The sequence below is a fragment of the Anser brachyrhynchus genome (genome assembly GCF_964034855.1).
Source record: "Anser brachyrhynchus genome assembly, contig: SCAFFOLD_200, whole genome shotgun sequence".
Taxonomy (NCBI): domain Eukaryota; kingdom Metazoa; phylum Chordata; class Aves; order Anseriformes; family Anatidae; genus Anser; species Anser brachyrhynchus.
In genome coordinates this window covers 12985-26901 of record NW_027663484.1, presented here as the reverse complement: position 1 = coordinate 26901, position 13917 = coordinate 12985, and positions in this window count along the sequence as shown.

Below are 13917 nucleotides of genomic sequence, written 5' to 3'. Positions count from 1 at the left end.
GGCGCCACCGGGGACGCACCCCGGTGACTCCAGAGAGTGCACTGGCGCCCCTTGGGATGCACCCCGGTGACTCCAGAGAGTGCCCTGGCGCCCCTGGGGACGCATCGCGGTGACTCCAGGGAGTGCCCTCGCGCCCCTGGGGACGCAGCGCCGTGACTCCAGAAAGTGCCCTGGCGCCCCTGGGGATGAACCCCAGTGACTCCAGAGAGTGCGCTGGCACCAGTGGGGATGCACCCCGGTGACTGCAGAGAGTGCACTGGCGCCACCGGGGACCCAGCGCGGGGACTCCAGAGAGTGCACTGGCGCCACCGGGGACCCAGCCCGGCGACTCTGGAGAGTGCACTGGCGACCCTGGGGACGCGCCCCGGCGTCCAGAGAGTGCACTGGCGACCCTGGGGAAGCGCCCCGGCGACTCCAGAGAGTGCACTGGAGCCCCTGGGGACGCACCCCGGCGACTCCGAGAGTGCACCGGCTCCCCTGGGGACGCACCCCGGTGACTCCAGAGAGTGCACAAGCGCACCTGGGGACGCAACCCGGCGACTCCAGAGAGTGTACTGGCACCACCGGGAATGCACCACCGTGACTCCAGAGAGTGCACTGGCACCACTGGGGATGCAGTGCAGTGAGTCCAGAGAGTGCACTGGCACCACTGGGGATGCAGTGCAGTGAGTGCAGAGAGTGCACTGGCACCACTGGGGATGCAGTGCAGTGAGTCCAGAGAGTGCACTGGCGCCAGTGGGAATGCAGTGCAGTGAGTCCAGAGAGTGCACTGGCAGCAGTGGGGATGCAGTGCAGTGAGTCCAGAGAGTTCACTGGTACCAGTGGGGATGCAGTGCAGTGAGTCCAGAGAGTGCACTGGCACCAGTGGGGATGCAGTGCAGTGAGTCCAGAGAGTGCACTGGCACCACTGGGGTTGCAGTGCAGTGAGTGCAGAGAGTGCACTGGCACCAGTGGGGATGCAGTGCAGTGACTCCAGAGAGTGCACTAGCACCAGTGGGGATGCACTGCAGTGACTCCAGAGAGTGCACTGGCACCAGTGGGCATGCAGTGCAGTGAGTTCTTATAGTGCACTGGCACCAGTGGGGATGCAGTGCAGTGAGTCCAGAGAGGGCATTGGCACCAGTGGGGATGCAGTGCAGTGAGTCCAGAGAGTGCACTGGCACCAGTGGGGATGCAGTGCAGTGAGTCCAGAGAGTGCACTGGCACCAGTGGGGATGCAGTGCAGTGAGTCCAGAGAGTGCACTGGCACCACTGGGGATGCAGTGCAGTGAGTCCAGAGAGTGCACTGGGACCAGTGGGGATGCAGTGCAGTGAGTCCAGAGAGTGCACTGGCACCACTGCGGATCAGTGCAGTGACTCTAGAGAGTGCACTGGCACCAGTGGGGTTGGAGTGCAGTGACTCTAGAGAGTGCACTGGCACCAGTGGGGATGCAGTGCAGTGAGTCCAGAGAGTGCACTGGCACCAGTGGGGATGCAGTGCAGTGAGTCCAGAGAGTTCACTGGCACCTCTGGCGATGCAGTGCAGTGACTACGGAGAGTGCACTGGCACCACTGGGGATGCAGTGCAGTGAGTCCAGAGAGTGCACTGGCACCAGTGGGGATGCAGTGCAGTGACTCCAGAGAGTGCACTGGCAGCAGTGGGGATGCAGTGCAGTGAGTCCAGAGAGTGCACTGGCACCACTGGGGATGCAGTGCAGTGACTCCAGAGAGTGCACTGGCAGCAGTGGGGATGCAGTGCAGTGAGTCCAGAGAGTGCACTGGCACCACTGGGGATGCAGTGCAGTGAGTCCAGAGAGTGCACTGGCACCACTGGGGATGCAGTGCAGTGAGTCCAGAGAGTGTACTGGCACCACTGGGGATGCAGTGCAGTGACTCCAGAGAGTGCACTGGCACCACTGGGGATGCAGTGCAGTGAGTCCAGAGAGTGCACTGGCACCAGTGGGGATGCAGTGCAGTGAGTCCAGAGAGTGCACTGGCACCAGTGGGGATGCAGTGCACTGAGTCCAGAGAGTGCACTGGCACCAGTGGGGATGCAGTGCACTGAGTCCAGAGAGTGCACTGGCACCACTGGGGATTCAGTGTAGTGAGTCCAGAGAGTGCACTGGCACCAGTGGGGTTGCAGTGCAGTGAGTCCAGAGAGTGCACTGGCACCACTGGGGATGCAGTGCAGTGAGTGCAGAGAGTGCACTGGCACCAGTGGGGATGCAGTGCAGTGAGTCCAGAGAGTGCAATGGCGCCAGTGGGGATGCAAAGCAGTGAGTCCAGAGAGTGCACTGGCACCAGTGGGAATGCAGTGCAGTGAGTTGAGAGAGTGCACAGGAACCAGTGGGGATGCACTGCAGTGTCTCCAGAGAGTGCACTGGCACCACTGGGGATGCAGTGCAGTGAGTCCAGAGAGTGCATTGGCACCAGTGGGAATGCAGTGCAGTGAGTCCAGAGAGTGCACTGGCTCCAGTGGGGATGCAGTGCAGTGACTCCAGCGAGTGCACTGGCACCAGTGGGGATGCAGTGCAGTGACTCCAGAGAGTGCACTGGCAGCAGTGGGGATGCAGTGCAGTGAGTCCAGAGAGTGCACTGGCACCACTGGGGATGCAGTGCAGTGACTCCAGAGAGTGCACTGGCAGCAGTGGGGATGCAGTGCAGTGACTCCAGAGAGTGCACTGGCAGCAGTGGGCATGCAGTGCAGTGAGTCCAGAGAGTGCACTGGCACCAGTGGGGATGCAAAGCAGTGAGTCCAGAGAGTGCACTGGCACCAGTGGGGATGCACTGCAGTGAGTCCAGAGAGTGCATTGGCACCAGTGGGGATGTAGTGCAGTGAGTCCAGAGAGTGCACTGGCACCAGTGGGGATGTAGTGCAGTGAGTCCTTAGACTGCACTGGCACCAGTGGGGATGCAGTGCAGTGAGTCCAGAGAGTGCACTGGCACCACTGGGGATGCAGTGCAGTGACTCCAGAGAGTTCACTGGCACCAGTGGGGATGCAGTGCAGTGAGTCCAGAGAGTGCGCTGGTACCAGTGGGGATGCAGTGCAGTGAGTCCAGAGAGTGCACTGGCACCACTGCGGATCAGTGCAGTGACTCTAGCGAGTGAACTGGCACCAGTGGGGATTCAGTGCAGTGACTCTAGAGAGTGCACTGGCACCAGTGGGGATGCAGTGCAGTGAGTCCAGAGAGTGCACTGGCACCAGTGGGGATGCAGTGCAGTGAGTGCAGAGAGTGCACAGGCACCAGTGGGGATGCAGTGCAGTGAGTCCAGAGAGTGCACTGGCACCAGTGGGCGTGCAGTGCAATGAGTCCAGAGAGTGCACTGGCACCAGTGGGGATTCAGTGCAGTGAGTCCAGAGGGTTCACTGGAACCACTAGGGATGCAGTGCAGTGACTCCAGAAAGTGCACTGGCACTACTGGGGATGCAGTGCAGAGAGTACAGAGAGTGTACTGGCACCAGTGGGGATGCAGTGCAGTGACTCCAGAGAGTGCACTGGCACCAGTAGGGATGCAGTGAAGTGAGTCCAGAGAGTGCACTGGCACCACTGGGGATGCAGTGCAGTGAGTCCAGAGAGTTCACTGGCACCACTGGGGATGCAGTGCAGTGAGTCCAGAGAGTGCACTGGCACCAGTGGGGATGCAGTGCAGTGAGTCCAGAGAGTTCACTGGCACCACTTGGGATGCAGTGCAGTGACTCCAGAAAGTGCACTGGCACCAGTGGGGATGCAGTGCAGCGACTCTAGAGAGTGCACTGGCACCAGTGGGGATGCAGTGCAGTGAGTCCAGAGAGTGCACTGGCACCAGTGGGGATGCAGTGCAGTGAGTCCAGAGAGTGCACTGTCAACAGTGGTTATGCAGTGCAGTGACTCCAGAAAGTGCACTGGCACCAGTGGGGATGCAGAGCAGTGAGAGCAGAGAGTGCACTGGCACCAGTGGGGATGCAGTGCAGTGAGTCCAGAGAGTGCACTGGCACCACTGGGGATGCAGTGCAGTGAGTCCAGAGAGTGCACTGGCACCAGTGGGGATGCAGGGCAGTGAGTCCAGAGAGTGCACTGGTACCAGTGGGGATGCAGTGCAGTGAGTCCAGAGAGTGCACTGGCACCACTGCGGATCAGTGCAGTGACTCTAGAGAGTGAACTGGCACCAGTGGGGATTCAGTGCAGTGACTCTAGAGAGTGCACTGGCACCAGTGGGGATGCAGTGCAGTGAGTCCAGAGAGTGCACTGGCACCAGTGGGGATGCAGTGCAGTGAGTGCAGAGAGTGCACTGGCACCAGTGGGGATGCAGTGCAGTGAGTCCAGAGAGTTCACTGGCACCACTAGGGATGCAGTGCAGTGACTCCAGAAAGTGCACTGGCACTACTGGGGATGCAGTGCAGTGAGTCCAGAGAGTGTACTGGCACCAGTGGGGATGCAGTGCAGTGACTCCAGAGAGTGCACTGGCGCAAGTAGGTATGCAGTGAAGTGAGTCCAGAGAGTGCACTGGCACCACTGGGGATGCAGTGCAGTGAGTCCAGAGAGTTCACTGGCACCACTGGGGATGCAGTGCAGTGAGTCCAGAGAGTGCACTGGCACCAGTGGGGATGCAGTGCAGTGAGTCCAGAGAGTTCATTGGCACCACTTGGGATGCAGTGCAGTGACTCCAGAGAGTGCACTGGCACCAGTGGGGATGCAGTGCAGCGACTCTAGAGAGTGCACTGGCACCAGTGGGGATGCAGTGCAGTGAGTCCAGAGAGTGCACTGGCACCACTGGGGATGCAGTGCAGTGAGTCCAGAGAGTGCATTGGCACCAGTGGGGATGCAGTATAGTGAGTCCAGAGAGTGCACTGTCAACAGTGGTTATGCAGTGCAGTGACTCCAGAAAGTGCACTGGCACCAGTGGGGATGCAGAGCAGTGAGTGCAGAGAGTGCACTGGCACCAGTGGGGATGCAGTGCAGTGAGTCCAGAGAGTGCACTGGCACCAGTGGTGATGCAGTGCAGTGAGTGCAGAGAGTGCACAGGCACCAGTGGGGATGCAGTGCAGTGAGTCCAGAGAGTGCACTGTCACCAGTGGGGATTCAGTGCAGTGAGTCCAGAGTGTTCACTGGCACCACTAGGGATGCAGTGCAGTGACTCCAGAAAGTGCACTGGCACTACTGGGGATGCAGTGCAGTGACTCCAGAGAGTGCACTGGCACCAGTAGGGATGCAGTGAAGTGAGTCCAGAGAGTGCACTGGCACCACTGGGGATGCAGTGCAGTGAGTCCAGAGAGTTCACTGGCACCACTGGGGATGCAGTGCAGTGAGTCCAGAGAGTGCAATGGCACCAGTGGGGATGCAGTGCAGTGAGTCCAGAGAGTGCCCTGGCACCACTGGTGATGCAGTGCAGTGACTCCAGAAAGTGCACTGGCAGCAGTGGGGATGCAGTGCAGCGACTCTAGAGAGTGCACTGGCACCAGTGGGGATGCAGTGCAGTGAGTCCAGAGAGTGCACTGGCACCACTGGGGATGCAGTGCAGTGAGTCCAGAGAGTGCACTGGCACCAGTGGGAATGCAGTGCAGTGACTCCAGAGAGTGCACTAGCAACAACTGGGGATGCACTGCAGTGTCTCCGGAGAGTGCACTGGCACCACTGGGGATGCAGTGCAGTGAGTTCAGATAGTGCACTGGCACCAGTGGGGATGCAGTGCAGTGAGTCCAGAGAGTGCACTGGCATCTGTGGGGATGCAGTGCAGTGACTCCAGAGAGTGCATTGGCACCACTGGGGATGCAGTGCAGTGAGTCCAGAGAGTGCACTGGCACCAGTGGGGATGCAGTGCAGTGAGTCCAGAGAGTGCACTGGCACCACTGTGGATAAGTGCAGTGACTCCATAGAGTGCACTGGCACCAGTGGGGTTGGAGTGCAGTGACTCTAGAGAGTGCACTGGCAGCAGTGGGGATTCAGTGCAGTGAGTCCAGAGAGTGCACTGGCACCAGTGGGGATGCAGTGCAGTGAGTGCAGAGAGTGCACTGGCACCAGTGGGGATGCAGTGCAGTGAGTCCAGAGAGTGCAGTGGCACCAGTGGGGATGCAGTGCAGTGAGTCCAGAGAGTGCACTGGCACCAGTGGGGATGCAGTGCAGTGAGTCCAGAGAGTTCACTGGCACCAGTGGGGATGCAGTGCAGTGAGTCCAGAGAGTGCACTGGCACCACTGGGGATGCAGTGCAGTGACTCCAGAGAGTTCACTGGCACCACTGGGGATGCAGTGCAGTGCAGTGAGTCCTTAGAGTGCACTGGCACCAGTGGGGATGCAGTGCAGTGAGTCCAGAGAGTGCATTGGCACCAGTGGGGATGCAGTGCAGTGACTCCAGAGAGTGCACTGGCAGCAGTGGGGATGCAGTGCAGTGAGTCCAGAGAGTGCACTGGCACCACTGGGGATGCAGTGCAGTGAGTCCAGAGAGTGCACTGGCACCACTGGGGATGCAGTGCAGTGAGTCCAGAGAGTGCACTGGCACTACTGGGGATGCAGTGCAGTGAGTCCAGAGAGTGCACTGGCACCAGTGGGGATGCAGTGCAGTGAGTCCAGAGAGTGCACTGGCACCAGTGGGGATGCAGTGCAGTGAGTCCAGAGAGTTCACTGGCACCAGTGGGGATGCAGTGCAGTGTAGTGAGTCCTTAGAGTGCACTGGCACCAGTGGGGATGCAGTGCAGTGAGTCCAGAGAGTGCACTGGCACCACTGGGGATGCACTGCAGTGACTCCAGAGAGTGCACTGGCACCAGTGGGGATGCAGTGCAGTGAGTCCAGAGAGTGCACTGGCACCACCGGGGATTCAGTGCAGTGAGTCCAGAGAGTTCACTGGCACCACTAGGGATGCAGTGCAGTGACTCCAGAAAGTGCACTGGCACTACTGGGGATGCAGTGCAGTGAGTCCAGAGAGTGCACTGGCACCAGTGGGGATTCAGTGCAGTGAGTCGAGAGAGTGCACTGGCACCAGTGGGGATGCAGTGCAGTGAGTCCAGAGAGTTCACTGGCACCAGTGGGGATGCAGTGCAGTGAGTCCTTAGACTGCACTGGCACCAGTGGGGATGCAGTGCAGTGAGTCCATAGAGTGCACTGGCACCAGTGGGGATGCAGTGCAGTGACTCCAGAGAGTGCACTGGCACCAGTGGGGATGCAGTGCAGTGAGTCCAGAGAGTGCACTGGCACCAGTGGGGATGCAGTGCAGTGAGTCCAGAGAGTGCACTGGCACCACTGCGAATGCACTGCAGTGAGTCCGGAGAGTGCCCTGGCACCACTGGGGATGCAGTGCAGTGAGTCCAGAGAGTGCACTGGCACCACTGGGGATGCAGTGCAGTGAGTCCAGAGAGGTCACTGGCACCACTTGGGATGCGGTGCAGTGACTCCAGAAAGTGCACTGGCACTACTGGGGATGCAGTGCAGTGAGTCCAGAGAGTGCACTGGCACCAGTGGAGATGCAGTGCAGTGAGTCCAGAGAGTGCACTGGCACCAGTGGGGATGCAGTGTAGTGAGTCCAGAGAGTGCACTGGCACCACTGGGGTTGCAGTGCAGTGAGTGCAGAGAGTGCACTGGCACCAGTGGGGATGCAGTGCAGTGACTCCAGAGAGTGCACTAGCACCAGTGGGGATGCACTGCAGTGACTCCAGAGAGTGCACTGGCACCAGTGGGCATGCAGTGCAGTGAGTTCTTATAGTGCACTGGCACCAGTGGGGATGCAGTGCAGTGAGTCCAGAGAGTGCATTGGCACCAGTGGGGATGCAGTGCAGTGAGTCCAGAGAGTTCACTGGCACCAGTGGGGATGCAGTGCAGTGAGTGCAGAGAGTGCACTGGCACCAGTGGGGATGCAGTGCAGTGAGTCCAGAGAGTGCACTGGCACCACTGGGGATGCAGTGCAGTGAGTCCAGAGAGTGCACTGGGACCAGTGGGGATGCAGTGCAGTGAGTCCAGAGAGTGCACTGGCACCACTGCGGATCAGTGCAGTGACTCTAGAGAGTGCACTGGCACCAGTGGGGTTGGAGTGCAGTGACTCTAGAGAGTGCACTGGCACCAGTGGGGATGCAGTGCAGTGAGTCCAGAGAGTGCACTGGCACCACTGGGGATGCAGTGCAGTGAGTCCAGAGAGTTCACTGGCACCAGTGGGGATGCAGTGCAGTGACTCCGGAGAGTGCACTGGCACCAGTGGGGATGCAGTGCAGTGAGTCCAGAGAGTGCACTGGCACCAGTGGGGATGTAGTGCAGTGACTCCAGAGAGTGCACTCGCAGCAGTGGGGATGCAGTGCAGTGAGTCCAGAGAGTGCACTGGCACCACTGGGGATGCAGTGCAGTGACTCCAGAGAGTGCACTGGCAGCAGTGGGGATGCAGTGCAGTGAGTCCAGAGAGTGCACTGGCACCACTGGGGATGCAGTGCAGTGAGTCCAGAGAGTGCACTGGCACCACTGGGGATGCAGTGCAGTGAGTCCAGAGAGTGTACTGGCACCACTGGGGATGCAGTGCAGTGACTCCAGAGAGTGCACTGGCACCACTGGGGATGCAGTGCAGTGAGTCCAGAGAGTGCACTGGCACCAGTGGGGATGCAGTGCAGTGAGTCCAGAGAGTGCACTGGCACCAGTGGGGATGCAGTGCACTGAGTCCAGAGAATGCACTGGCACCAGTGGGGATGCAGTGCAGTGAGTCCAGAGAGTGCACTGGCACCACTGGGGATGCAGTGTAGTGAGTCCAGAGAGTGCACTGGCACCAGTGGGGTTGCAGTGCAGTGAGTCCAGAGAGTGCACTGGCACCACTGGGGATGCAGTGCAGTGAGTGCAGAGAGTGCACTGGCACCAGTGGGGATGCAGTGCAGTGAGTCCAGAGAGTGCAATGGCGCCAGTGGGGATGCAAAGCAGTGAGTCCAGAGAGTGCACTGGCACCAGTGGGAATGCAGTGCAGTGAGTTGAGAGAGTGCACAGGAACCAGTGGGGATGCACTGCAGTGTCTCCAGAGAGTGCACTGGCACCACTGGGGATGCAGTGCAGTGAGTCCAGAGAGTGCATTGGCACCAGTGGGGATGCAGTGCAGTGACTCCAGAGAGTCCACTGGCTCCAGTGGGGATGCAGTGCAGTGACTCCAGCGAGTGCACTGGCACCAGTGGGGATGCAGTGCAGTGAGTCCAGAGAGTGCACTGGCACCAGTGGGGTTGCAGAGCAGTGAGTGCAGAGAGTGCACTGGCACCAGTGGGGATGCAGTGCAGTGAGTCCAGAGAGTTCACTGGCACCAGTGGGGATGCAGTGCAGTGACTCCAGAGAGTGCACTGGCAGCAGTGGGCATGCAGTGCAGTGAGTCCAGAGAGTGCACTGGCACCAGTGGGGATGCAAAGCAGTGAGTCCAGAGAGTGCACTGGCACCAGTGGGGATGCACTGCAGTGAGTCCAGAGAGTGCATTGGCACCAGTGGGGATGTAGTGCAGTGAGTCCAGAGAGTGCACTGGCACCAGTGGGGATGTAGTGCAGTGAGTCCTTAGACTGCACTGGCACCAGTGGGGATGCAGTGCAGTGAGTCCAGAGAGTGCGCTGGTACCAGTGGGGATGCAGTGCAGTGAGTCCAGAGAGTGCACTGGCACCACTGCGGATCAGTGCAGTGACTCTAGCGAGTGAACTGGCACCAGTGGGGATTCAGTGCAGTGACTCTAGAGAGTGCACTGGCACCAGTGGGGATGCAGTGCAGTGAGTCCAGAGAGTGCACTGGCACCAGTGGGGATGCAGTGAAGTGAGTGCAGAGAGTGCACAGGCACCAGTGGGGATGCAGTGCAGTGAGTCCAGAGAGTGCACTGGCACCACCGGGGATTCAGTGCAGTGAGTCCAGAGAGTTCACTGGCACCACTAGGGATGCAGTGCAGTGACTCCAGAAAGTGCACTGGCACTACTGGGGATGCAGTGCAGAGAGTACAGAGAGTGTACTGGCACCAGTGGGGATGCAGTGCAGTGACTCCAGAGAGTGCACTGGCACCAGTAGGGATGCAGTGAAGTGAGTCCAGAGAGTGCACTGGCACCACTGGGGATGCAGTGCAGTGAGTCCAGAGAGTTCACTGGCACCACTGGGGATGCAGTGCAGTGAGTCCAGAGAGTGCACTGGCACCAGTGGGGATGCAGTGCAGTGAGTCCAGAGAGTTCACTGGCACCACTTGGGATGCAGTGCAGTGAGTCCAGAGAGTGCACTGGCACCAGTGGGGATGCAGTGCAGCGACTCTAGAGAGTGCACTGGCACCAGTGGGGATGCAGTGCAGTGAGTCCAGAGAGTGCACTGTCAACAGTGGTTATGCAGTGCAGTGACTCCAGAAAGTGCACTGGCACCAGTGGGGATGCAGAGCAGTGAGTGCAGAGAGTGCACTGGCACAAGTGGGGATGCAGTGCAGTGAGTCCAGAGAGTGCACTGGCACCACTGGGGATGCAGTGCAGTGAGTCCAGAGAGTGCACTGGCACCAGTGGGGATGCAGTGCAGTGAGTCCAGAGAGTGCACTGGTACCAGTGGGGATGCAGTGCAGTGAGTCCAGAGAGTGCACTGGCACCACTGCGGATCAGTGCAGTGACTCTAGAGAGTGAACTGGCACCAGTGGGGATTCAGTGCAGTGACTCTAGAGAGTGCACTGGCACCAGTGGGGATGCAGTGCAGTGAGTCCAGAGAGTGCACTGGCACCAGTGGGGATGCAGTGCAGTGAGTGCAGAGAGTGCACTGGCACCAGTGGGGATGCAGTGCAGTGAGTCCAGAGAGTTCACTGGCACCACTAGGGATGCAGTGCAGTGACTCCAGAAAGTGCACTGGCACTACTGGGGATGCAGTGCAGTGAGTCCAGAGAGTGTACTGGCACCAGTGGGGATGCAGTGCAGTGACTCCAGAGAGTGCACTGGCGCAAGTAGGTATGCAGTGAAGTGAGTCCAGAGAGTGCACTGGCACCACTGGGGATGCAGTGCAGTGAGTCCAGAGAGTTCACTGGCACCACTGGGGATGCAGTGCAGTGAGTCCAGAGAGTGCCCTGGCACCACTGGGGATGCAGTGCAGTGAGTCCAGAGAGTGCACTGGCACCACTGGGGATGCAGTGCAGTGAGTCCAGAGAGGTCACTGGCACCACTTGGGATGCGGTGCAGTGACTCCAGAAAGTGCACTGGCACTACTGGGGATGCAGTGCAGTGAGTCCAGAGAGTGCACTGGCACCAGTGGAGATGCAGTGCAGTGAGTCCTGAGAGTGCACTGGCACCAGTGGGGATGCAGTGTAGTGAGTCCAGAGAGTGCACTGGCACCAGTGGGGTTGCAGTGCAGTGAGTCCAGAGAGTGCACTGGCACCAGTGGGGATGCACTGCAGTGTCTCCAGAGAATGCACTGGCACCACTGGGGATGCATTGCAGTGACTCCAGAGAGTGCACTGGCACCAGTGGGGATGCAGTGCAGTGAGTCCAGAGAGTGCACTGGTACCAGTGGGGATGCAGTGCAGTGAGTCCAGAGAGTGCACTGGCACCACTGTGGATCAGTGCAGTGACTCTAGAGAGTGAACTGGCACCAGTGGGGATGCAGTGCAGTGAGTCTAGAGAGTGCAGTGGTACTACTGGGGATGCAGTGCAGTGAGTCCAGAGAGTGCACTGGCACCAGTGGGGATGCAGTGCAGTGAGTGCAGAGAGTGCACTGGCACCAGTGGGGATGCAGTGCAGTGAGTCCAGAGAGTGCACTGGCACCAGTGGGCGTGCAGTGCAATGAGTCCAGAGAGTGCACTGGCACCAGTGGGGATGCAGTGCAATGACTCCAGAGAGTTCACTGGCACCAGTGGGGATGCAGTGCAGTGAGTCCAGAGAGAGCACTGGCACCAGTGGGGATGCAGTGCAGTGACTCCAGAGAGTGCACTGGCACCACTAGGGATGCAGTGCAGTGAGTCCAGAAAGTGCACTGGCACTACTGGGGATGCAGTGCAGTGAGTCCAGAGAGTGCACTGGCACCAGTGGGGATGCAGTGCAGTGAGTCCAGAGAGTGCACTGGCACCACTGGGGATGCAGTGCAGTGAGTCCAGAGAGTGCACTGGCACCACCAGGGATGCAGTGCAGTGACTCCAGAGAGTGCACTGGCACCAGTGGGGATGCACTGCAGTGAGTCCAGAGAGTGCCATGGCACCACTGGGGATGCAGTGCAGTGAGTCCAGAGAGTGCACTGGCACCACTAGGGATGCAGTGCAGTGACTCCAGAAAGTGCACTGGCACTACTGGAGATGCAGTGCAGTGAGTCCAGAGAGTGCACTGGCACCAGTCGGGATGCAGTGCAGTGAGTCCAGAGAGTGCACTGGCACCACTGGGGATGCAGTGCAGTGAGTCCAGAGAGTGCACTGGCACCAGTGGGGATGCAGTGTAGTGAGTCCAGAGAGTGCACTGGCACCAGTGGGTTTGCAGTGCAGTGAGTCCAGAGAGTGCACTGGCACCAGTGGGGATGCACTGCAGTGTCTCCAGAGAGTGCACTGGCACCACTGGGGATGCATTGCAGTGACTCCAGAGAGTGCACTGGCACCAGTGGGGATGCAGTGCAGTGAGTCCAGAGAGTGCACTGGTACCAGTGGGGATGCAGTGCAGTGAGTCCAGAGAGTGCACTGGCACCACTGCGGATCAGTGCAGTGACTCTAGAGAGTGCACTGGCACCAGTGGGAATGCAGTGCAGTGAGTCCAGAGAGTGCACTGGCACCAGTGGGGATGCAGTGCAGTGAGTGCAGAGACTGCACTGGCACCAGTGGGGATGCAGTGCAGTGAGTCCCGAGAGTGCACTGGCACCAGTGGGCGTGCAGTGCAATGAGTCCAGAGAGTGCACTGGCACCAGTGGGGATGCAGTGCAGTGAGTCCAGAGAGTTCACTGGCACTACTGGGGATGCAGTGCAGTGAGTCCAGAGAGTGCACTGGCACCAGTGGGGATGCAGTGCAGTGAGTCCAGAGAGTTCACTGGCACCAGTGGGGATGCAGTGCAGTGACTCCAGAGAGTGCACTGGCACCAGTGGGGATGCAGTGCAGTGAGTCCAGAGAGTGCACTGGCACCAGTGGGGATGCAGTGCAGTGACTCCAGAGAGTGCACTGGCACCAGTGGTGATGCAGTGCAGTGAGTGCAGAGAGTGCACAGGCACCAGTGGGGATGCAGTGCAGTGAGTCCAGAGAGTGCACTGGCACCACTAGATGCAGTGCAGTGACTCCAGAAAGTGCACTGGCACTACTGGAGATGCAGTGCAGTGACTCCAGAAAGTGCACTGGCACTACTGGGGATGCAGTGCAGTGAGTCCAGAGAGTGCACTGGCACCAGTGGAGATGCAGTGCAGTGAGTCCAGAGAGTGCACTGGCACCAGTGGGGATGCAGTGTAGTGAGTCCAGAGAGTGCACTGGCACCAGTGGGGTTGCAGTGCAGTGAGTGCAGAGAGTGCACTGGCACCAGTGGGAATGCAGTGCAGTGAGTCCAGAGAGTGCACTGGCACCACTGGGGATGCATTGCAGTGACTCCAGAGAGTGCACTGGCACCAGTGGGGATGCAGTGCAGTGAGTCCAGAGAGTGCACTGGTACCAGTGGGGATGCAGTGCAGTGAGTCCAGAGAGTGCACTGGCACCAGTGGGGTTGCAGTGCAGTGAGTCCAGAGAGTGCACTGGCACCAGTGGGGATGCAGTGCAGTGACTCTAGAGAGTGCACTGGCACCAGTGGGGATGCAGTGCAGTGAGTCCAGAGAGTGCACTGGCAGCAGTGGGGATGCAGTGCAGTGAGTCCAGAGAGTGCACTGGCACCAGTGGGGATGCAGTGCAGTGAGTGCAGAGAGTGCACTGGCACCAGTGGACGTGCAGTGCAATGAGTGCAGAGAGTGCACTGGCACCAGTGGGGATGCAGTGCAGTGAGTCCAGAGAGTTCACTGGCACTACTGGGGATGCAGTGCAGTGAGTCCAGAGAGTGCACTGGCAGCAGTGGGCATGCAGTGCAGTGAGTCC